Raw genomic sequence first — 9,576 nt, forward strand, 5'->3', positions numbered from 1 at the left:
AAACACACATCAGTAAAATAAAAAACAAACAAAAAACAACTCGAAATGCATTCGAACTACGCGCGCTTTTAAATCGGCCATCAAAATAATCAAGCCAACAAAAAAAAAAAAGAAAAAAAAAACAACAGATACAGATACAAGTGAATAAATAAAAACAAAATTAAAATAAAATAAATACAACACGCGAAACGCGTGAAAAAACGCGTCAAATCAACGCACTCAACTCGCCAGCAGCTGCGCAGTCGCAGTCGACGTCGACGTCGCTGTCGCAGCTCATTACTCAAGCTTAAATGCATACGAAATGAGCTCTTGTCCCGGGAGTTTTATTTATTTAAGCTCCATTGTGTATATAAATTGTTTATTATATGATTTACACTCTATGCACAACGTGGAGTGCTTTGAATTTGTCATTAGTCGCATTTAGATCGTAATTTAGCTGCATCAGATACAAATGCAAATGTGTTCAGAGAGACACACACATATCTTGATGGAAAGTGAAGTCAACAATGCACATTATGCCTCGAATAACGCATTGCGAGCAATTCGTGGGGTTATTGCTTTGCTGGCGGAACGAAATGGAACTGGAATGCGCATATTCTGCGAAAGCCAATAGAGATTTATAGAGTGCAAATTGCAGTAAATTAGAGAGAAACAAAGAAACTTGGAACAAACAGAAATGCAATTGATATTAATGAAAGTGGAACATGCTTTGCTGGCGGAACGAAATGGAAATGGAATGCGCATATTCTGCGAAAGTCAATAGAGATTTATAGAGTGCAAATTGCAGTAAATTAGAGAGAAACAAAGAAATTTGGAACAAACAGAAATGCAATTGATATTAATGAAAGCTTTGCTGGCGGAACGGAATGGAACTGGAATGCACATATTCTGCGAAAGCCAATAGAGATTTATAGAGTGCAAATTGCAGTAAATTAGAGAGAAACAAAGGAACTTTGAACAAACAGAAATGCAATTGATATTAATGAAAGTGGAACATGCATATACTACTGAAATAACTATAAACTTATAGAGAGAACAATGTTATTTGAAACATACAGAGGAATATACTGCGATTGGCTTTAATGGAAATGAATCGATGTTATGCTACGAGAATAATTGCAAGCTAATAAGATTTTAATAAAGAGACTGAAACGATGGAATTTGAAACAAACAGAGGAATATACTGAAATTGGGAATTATAGAAGTGGAACATGCATATGCTGTGAAACGAATGGTAAACTAATAAAGAAATGAATAAAGAGATTACAAATTGTGGCACAAAATAGCGGAACGATGGAATTTGAAACAAACAGAGGAATACACTGCAATTGAGATAAATGGAAGTGGAAGATTCATATGCTATTAAAAGAACTGTAAGCTATTAGAAATACTAATAAAACGAGTGAAACGATAGAATTTGAAACAAACAGAGGAATTGGGAATTATAGAAGTGTAACATGCATATGCTGTGAAACGAATGGTAAATTAATAAAGACATGAATAAAAAGATTGCAAATTGTAGCACAAAATAGCGGAACGATGGAATTTAAAACAATCAATGGAATATAAGTTGCATACATTGTAAATTGGGTTAAAATTAATGAATTATGAGTAATTCACTGGGGTTATACTTTGCATGGGAATGAAATGGACACGGAACGTGCATATGCTGCAAATATAAATGTAGACTACAAAAGATATTTATAATGAGCGAATTTTGTCACAATAAAAATAGGGAAACTATGGGAATTTGGAACAAGCTGTGAAATAATTGGATACGTTGAAATTTAAATCCGAACTAATGCATATCGATATAAGTTTGCTAGTGGAATAAAATGGAAATGAAACGATCGTTTGATGCAAAAATAACGATTAATCAATCGAGTTCTTAATAACATTGCAACACAAAAGCGAGGAACGATGAGTTTGGAGTGATCGCGCTCCTAGTGGCATGAAATGGAAACGAAAAGAAGGAGAAAATAACTGTAAAGCATCCATAACAAGAGTGGAAATTGAGAAAAAGTGAGGAACTACGGAATTTGAAACAACTAGCACGTCAAACATGAAGAAGAAGTGTATATATGAATAAGAGTCGCATCTTCGCACATAATTATATTAATAGGGAAATATAATTAAGTAGTGACAAAAAGTCTTAAGAAAGAGATGAAATTTCAACGGCGAAATACAGAAACACTAAGACATTCGATGCGCTTCATGGAAGTAAACTAGATACGAGGAAACAATAATATGGATATAATTATTTACTGTAGAATGTTTACTACTTATGACGCTTGAAAATTGTAATACAATGGAAACTGGAACTGAAATTATTCCAGTCGACACTTAACTATAAACTAAACTGATATAACAGACCTTGCTCATTACAAAAGATTGTCGTTTATTTGTGGTGATAATATTGAGACGCGCTGCTATAGTTAAGCTAACTAAATATTTACCGAATGGCTAAAGAGCATTTGAAGATCGCTTTGGGGCATCAAAAGATTGCTCAACTTGTTGATGCTTCTTGTTTATGTTTACCATTTTTTTTCTTTTTTTTTTTGTTGTTTTGTGTTTCCTTCTTTTTCTCAGTTTTGAACCGGCTCATTAGCAAATGGTGACATATGAGACAACAACAACAGTAACAACAATAACATCAGTAACAACAACAACAACAACAACAACATATGCGACTACAGAGATTGTGTGAGAGGCATGAAATTTCAGACAAAGTTCCAATTCCAATTCCGAATCGAGTTTTCCCCCACCATCCGATGCAAATTCAAATTCAAATTCAACTTCAAATTCCCAACGTTTGTTGATTCAATTTCAATTCGAGTTTTAAATTTCAATTTGAATTCGAAATATGCATAACTACAATATTTTGTGTTAAGGTAGCCAAAGACAGCGAAGGAAAAGCGTAAAATTGAAGTTAATTAAATGATATTGAGCCATAAATTGAAGGCACACAAACACAAACACACACACACACAGATACACACACAGATACACACTCAGATATGAAGCTGAGAGCGATAGCTGCGACGACAGCTGTGAGCAGCTGACGGCAAGCACGGCTTCTCAGATACAGATACATTGGTTGCAGATACATTTAAATCAAAGTAGTTCCCAAGTAATATTTGTTTGCTGCTTCTGTTTCTCAGTTGGCTTCTTATCAAAGCCAGTCTTTTGTTTTGTTTTAGTGATAAATACGAGCTCAAACATAAACTTCAGCTCTGTCTCTCTCTCTCTCTCTCTCTCTGTCTCTCTCTTGACTCTTTGCTGATAAGCACGCACAGCGGCGACGTCAGCAGCAAATTGAGGCTGAAGGTGATTTAACGTCCGCATCTCAAGTGTCGCCAAGGCGATCGCATTCTTCGCATTTTGAGTCAATTGATTCCGCAATAAATCAATTGAAATGTGCTTCTTTTTTTTCCATCTGTGATAAGCGTCAATCGTCGATCGTCGATCGTCACTGTAATTGAAATGCAGCTCCCTTTTTTGTTCCAATTGGCTTGTCCTTTTTAATCAATGTTATTTTCGCACAATTGCTGGCGTCAATAAGTGAATGCGAAGCCATCATCAATTTGAGGGCCGATACGCTTGCGTTGCGTATCTAACAGATACTGTATCTACAGCTGCTCTTTCGAGTCAGCGACACAATGCAAATCAGCTTGCGCAAGGTCAGTTTGTTCCAATTGGTTAGATACTTTTGACACACATTTCGCTTATCGCTTTTCAAGTCAATCTTCACACACCCGAACTCGAACTCGAACTCGAGCTCGAAAAAGAACTGGTATTTTACAATATGGAAATCGAGATAATACCCAAATACCTGATATCTGATATCTGATCGAGATACATTGCAGTAACACCTCGCCTTGAAACGGGTCGCACAGCATTTCATTTGCTTGTGCGATATTTATGACACTTTATTATATCTAAATATGCATTTAAAGCTTACATGTTGCTTATTTTGTTTTGTTTTCTGCATATTATTATCGAAAAAAAGCAGAACAACCACATAAATTAGATACTAGCGACATTATTTAAATACTAAACGGAATGTGGTTTGCATTCCAAGCCAAGTTTACGATTTTCGGTTTATTTTTAGCTAAAATTATCACAAGCGTACAATTTTAGAATGTCTATTTTTACTATCAGTTTAGACAGATCAGTTTTGACAATTTATTGGTTTCGCTAAGCGATTGAAATACTCATTAAAATGTATTTTTTTAGTGAAAACTATTTCTGCAATTTGGTATATTTTGTTCTCTATAGTATATTTTGAATGCGGTAGTTATTCGGAATTTTTCGGAATATATACTAAAAGCCATATTAGGTATAAATATATGAAATTACATGAATAAATTTCATATCGTTATACCAAATATGGCTTTTAGTATATCTTGCATCCAAACTTATTTAAAAGTAAAACTTTTCAGCTGACTTTAGCATTAATACAATAGCAACATTTTAATTTTACCATTAAATCAAGACAGCTTTTGTATGTAAATTACTTTAAAACGCAAATTTGTATAAATTTGCAGTAAAATAAAAAGTGCAAAATTGGTATATTCCTTTAAATATTCTGAATAAAAATACTAGAAAAATAAATATACAAACAAATATACTGAAATTACATTCATATTCGAAAAAATACCGAATTATGCCTAAGCCTATGTTTTGGTATAACGATATACTACACACATTCAAAATATACTAAAGTGTACATAATACATCAAATTGCAAAATTCTGTAAGTATTTTCGATAAAAATAAACCAAAATTTACCGAATAAAATACCAAAAAATACTAAAAACCATAATTGGTAAAACGAAATGAAATTACATTCACCTTCACAAAAAAATATTGAATTGTACTCAAAACTATATTTTGTATAACGATGTACAATCACATAGAGTACAAAATATACCAAATTGCAGAAATAGTTTTCAGTATTGTCAGCCTATTAGACATATTTATGCATTCAGTTGAAAAGGCAAAACTATGCTTCTATTGACTGTATTAGGCCACACAGTGGAATCGACTCTTACTTTCTGGAAATGGAGAGCGAGAAATTGAAACAGAAACAGAAAACTACTGCCAAACGAACAAACAAACAAGCAAAGAGACAAACAGAGAGAGAGAGAGAGAGGGGGGGGGGGGGGGGGGGATATGACAATACAATGACGACAGTTTGCACGGACGCCAAAAACAAAAAAAAAGAACGTGGAACATTCAGTATCAGCGAAGGCAAACAAAACGCATGAAAAAAAGAGCTGAAAAAGACAAAAAAAAACAAAACAAAAACGAAGCTGAACACACACACGCACACACACACTGGGAGCGCATGGCAACCCAAAGTGGAAGTGGCAAAGTGGCAGCCGCAGAAGCAGCCGCAAAAACCAAACTAGATGAGGGCCTGTGTCGTGGCAAGGAGTTTTGCGAGGAGAGTCCAGAGTGTGTCGCCTTGTTTTATGAATACGCGGGCATTGTGTGGCAAGGCGACGAGGCGGAGCATAGGGCCGAAAAAAAACAACAAAAACAACAACAAAATAAAAACGATACCAGATACAAGAGCCAACAGCAAACAGCTACGAGATACAGATACAAATGGAACTACAGATACAGATACAGATGCAGATACGGATAGAAGTGAAGCTACAGCATACAGGCGCAAATGTTTGAGAACTAAACAAGGAAATATTGACAAATAGATTAAAACTTATTAAGGCAGCAGAGGAGGCGCAGCAACTGTGGCAGCGCAACTGCTGTGGCAACGAACGTTGCAGCGTTGCAGCGTGGCAGGCAACGCAGCGCAGTCGCTGCAAAAATGTCGCATGTCGCGTGGGGGCATGTGACATGTTGTCTCCGTCTGCTGCTTCTGCTCGGCAAATGCGCGTGGTTTGTGCCACAACTAGCACAAGATACATTTACAGATACAGATACAAAGATACTTTGTGCGCAAGTGGTGCGAGTGGTGCCTGGGCCACAGGTTGAGGTAGGTCCGGTTGCTTGGTCTGGAGCCAACACTCATTGCCAATATTTATCATCAAATATGGTCGAAATCTATATTTAGACGCTGACGCTAAAACTGAAACTGAAGCTGAAGCTGAAGCTGACGCTCGTCGTCAACGTTGATCGAGGCGAATTGTGGATTGTGAATTGTGAATTGTGAATTGCGAATGAGAGCGTCTTTAGACTCCCTGCAAACACTGCGATCGATGATCGTCTTCAGCCTGACCTCGGATCTCGAATTCAACAACAAGATCGGCAACGTCGTTGGCTTTCTATTGAAACAGTTGTGGCAACAACAACTGCGAGTCTACATATCAATATTATTTTCGGTCGCCCACATGGCAAAACGATCGCACAACTGATCGCACATAACAAACACACACACACATACACACATACAGATATGTATTTAGCCAAACACCAAATTATTTGCCACTTCCCATTGTGATTCATTGTGAGCAAACGATCTCAAGTGGGTGCCACACTCGTTGTTGTAGTTGTGGATCACTGGGGTAAGGTCCACATCGATCAATCGAACGATCGATCCACATTTCATAAACAAGTGTCTCAAACTCAAACCATAAACAAGTTTCAAATACCCCTCCAAAAAATAAAAAAAACTCAATATTTCAAATGTCTACTTAATATTTTGTATTTATTTGAAAGCTGATCATCCATAAGAATGTCTCAAAGCGCTGACATAATACCTGAACATTATTTTTATTTTGCAATAATTCTTTTTCGTCTACGTCTTCTCCACCTTCTTTTCGCAGTAATTTACATTGATTTCATTATTAGATTGTTAGTTTCTTTCTTTGGCATTATTATAAATTTCTTTGCCCTTTTACTCGTCTTTCTTAGTTTTGTTTTTGCTATGCGCTCTTATCGCGTAAATTGATCGCTATAAACACGCTTTTAATGATAATACATAACATAAATTTGTAGACACTTTCAAGTTAAGAATTTTATTCAAATTTTGTTACCTTTTGGAGATTACAATATGTTTCAAAGTGTTTAAATGGAGTGAAAAAAAAGAGACAATGAATTCAGTCAACTGCAAACGATCTTGATGCGTTGGAGATCAGCAAATAGTACATGAATAATTAGAGTTTATTATAGAAAATTCTCTCAAAGTAAGTGTCATTAAGGGTTCATACAAAAGCCGATCTACGAAATTATCTTAGATTCATTTTGTTAACATAAAGAAAACAATTTTTAATTTTGTTATACTTTATAATAAATAGATATGCCATACCATATAAATAAAAAATAACTTTTACCGAAACTTTTAAGGAATCCTATTTAAGAATGTAAAAAACTACATTTTATTTGTAACAAAAAGATATCCAAAGAAAACCCAACGATTCTGTGCAATAACATATCAAATAAAAATATTTTTATAGTAAAATAACTTATGCCAAAACTTGAAGGAATCCTAACAATTTTATAGGAAAAAGTAAAATATTAAATTTAGTTTATAACAAAAATGTTTTCCCAATAAAAAAAAAAAATTCTGTTAAATTCTTAATTTTTAAATATTACATGATCTTACAAATCTTAAATTGATAAATGTCGGCATTCCCATTATTTTTTCATCAATTTGTATGATCCTACGAATCTTGAATAAATTCACACAAATAGAGCTGTCAAATCAGGTTAAGTAAGTCTGTAAGATTAAAATCCAGAACAAACTGAAAATGATCTCACAGTGAAACAGAGACAGAGGCGGAGCAAGAAAGAGAGAGTGATAGAGTATATGTTACAAGTTGGGATTATGTAGACACGTCCAGTGAGTCCACATGAGAAGCAAATCTCAAAGCAAATACAAACAGAAACAACAGCAACAACAACAACAACAAACAACAAGAGCAACAGCAAACACACGCACAGTGGGAAATCTTACCTGACTGACCAGCGTAATGGGAACTATGAGGTCTAAAAAAAACTGATAAGACTGCCGAGCAAAGCAACAACAGCAAAGCAACGACGCTCTGTCTTCTATCTAAAGCTAATAGAGTATGACGCGACAACGATGTTAAATTGCATTTGAATGGGCATTAACAGTGGCATTAGCTAATGGCTGGAAGTCGGGGCTATTGCCAGATAGAACCGATTGATATAGAAAACAAAAATGTGCTAATGGGAATCCACCAAAATTTTTCGCTGCTTACGATAAGCCAAATGCGTTGGCGTGTGCTAGAGAGAGACAGAGAGATATAGAGAGACGAAGCGGAGCTTATCTTGAATGCCAAAAAAATAAATAAAACAATGCGTGTGTAAAGACAAGACGAGCGGGTGAACGGTTAAACGGGTGAGCGGGTGAACGGGCAAACATTAAACGGGTTGCAAAAAAAAATTGCAAAAGCAACATACGAAATTACTTATCAAATGCTGTTTATCACACAGAACACAGGCATAGGAAATGACAAGAACTCTAAGAATTCGAGTGAATAAGGTGTGCGATAGAGAGCATGAATATGAGTGTGCATGTGTATGTGTCTGATCTCGTCGATGTGTAGTGAATGAATGAAAGAGAGTGAGTGGGTGGCTGCAGGAGAGAACAGGCAGACTGAGGCTGGAGTGCGAAATACCCCGACGATTAGCAATTCGCTGTCAAAAAGCAAAACGCACGAAAAACGAAAACTAAAAAGCAGCAACAACAACAACAACAGCAGCGGCGTGACCAATACAGGCGCAGGCTGTAAGGAACAGGCAAAGGTGCAATGCACGCAACGAAATGCAGAAGAGAGCGAGCGCGCAAAAAAAGAGCGCACACTTGTAAGAGAGCAAGCATGCGAAGTGAGCGTAAGTTCAAGTTGTGGGCGACAAAAAAAAAACACACACACACACGTCGTGCATTTTACCGGCAAATTAGCCAAAGGGGGATGGCGAAAGGTGGGAGGCAACAGGCTGAAGGCTAAAGCTGAACTTGAACTTAAACAATGTCCACAGAACAAAAAAAAATTGGGAAGAGAAAGACACAAAAAATTTGAATTTTCGGTTTCTTACACACTTACACACACATTTAGCCACAGGCCAATTGTTGTCGCTGTCGCAGCGCTGTCTCCTCTTCTGATGGTGACTCGCTGCTCCAATTCGAATTGCACGCACTTTACACTTCACATCAATTCGCGTATCGCACTTTACTTCTTCTTCTTTGGCACTGTTGTCGCCCTCTTGCTTTCAGCTTTCAAAATTGAATATGCTATTATTAATTGATTTATTTATGCGACACAGTTTACAAAATATAAAACAAAAAAATAATAGAAAAAATAAACAAATAATTAAACCGAAACAAATGATGCCGCAAAATTATTCGCAACGCACGACGACGTCGACGTCGACGTCAACATCAACGCTTCACACGCCACAACAGCAACAATTACTTTAGTCTTCAGATTAAACCGACAAAAAAAAAAATAACAAATGCGTATTTAATCAATCAATAAACCGTAATTTAATAATCGCTCCGGTTTCGTTTAGCCGGTGCAACTTGAACTCGCGACCGTTTCTCCGTTCGACTGCGAGAGAAAACTCTCAGCACGATCTTCGCGTTACA

General features: G+C 36.3%; 1 protein-coding gene across 2 annotated transcripts in view; it reads right to left on the reverse strand.

Moving 5' to 3' along the window:
- LOC117573684 (protein sprint) overlaps positions 1 to 9,576 on the reverse strand; it is a 141,978-nt gene extending 132,402 nt beyond the window's left edge. For both annotated transcript variants that reach the window (XM_034257034.2, XM_034257059.2), the window contains exon 1: positions 9,035 to 9,576. The gene's annotated coding sequence lies outside the window, so the exon portion shown is untranslated. The remainder of the gene's footprint in view (positions 1 to 9,034) is intronic.

This window comes from Drosophila albomicans, chromosome X (assembly GCF_009650485.2).
Source record: "Drosophila albomicans strain 15112-1751.03 chromosome X, ASM965048v2, whole genome shotgun sequence".
Lineage (NCBI taxonomy): Eukaryota > Metazoa > Arthropoda > Insecta > Diptera > Drosophilidae > Drosophila > Drosophila albomicans.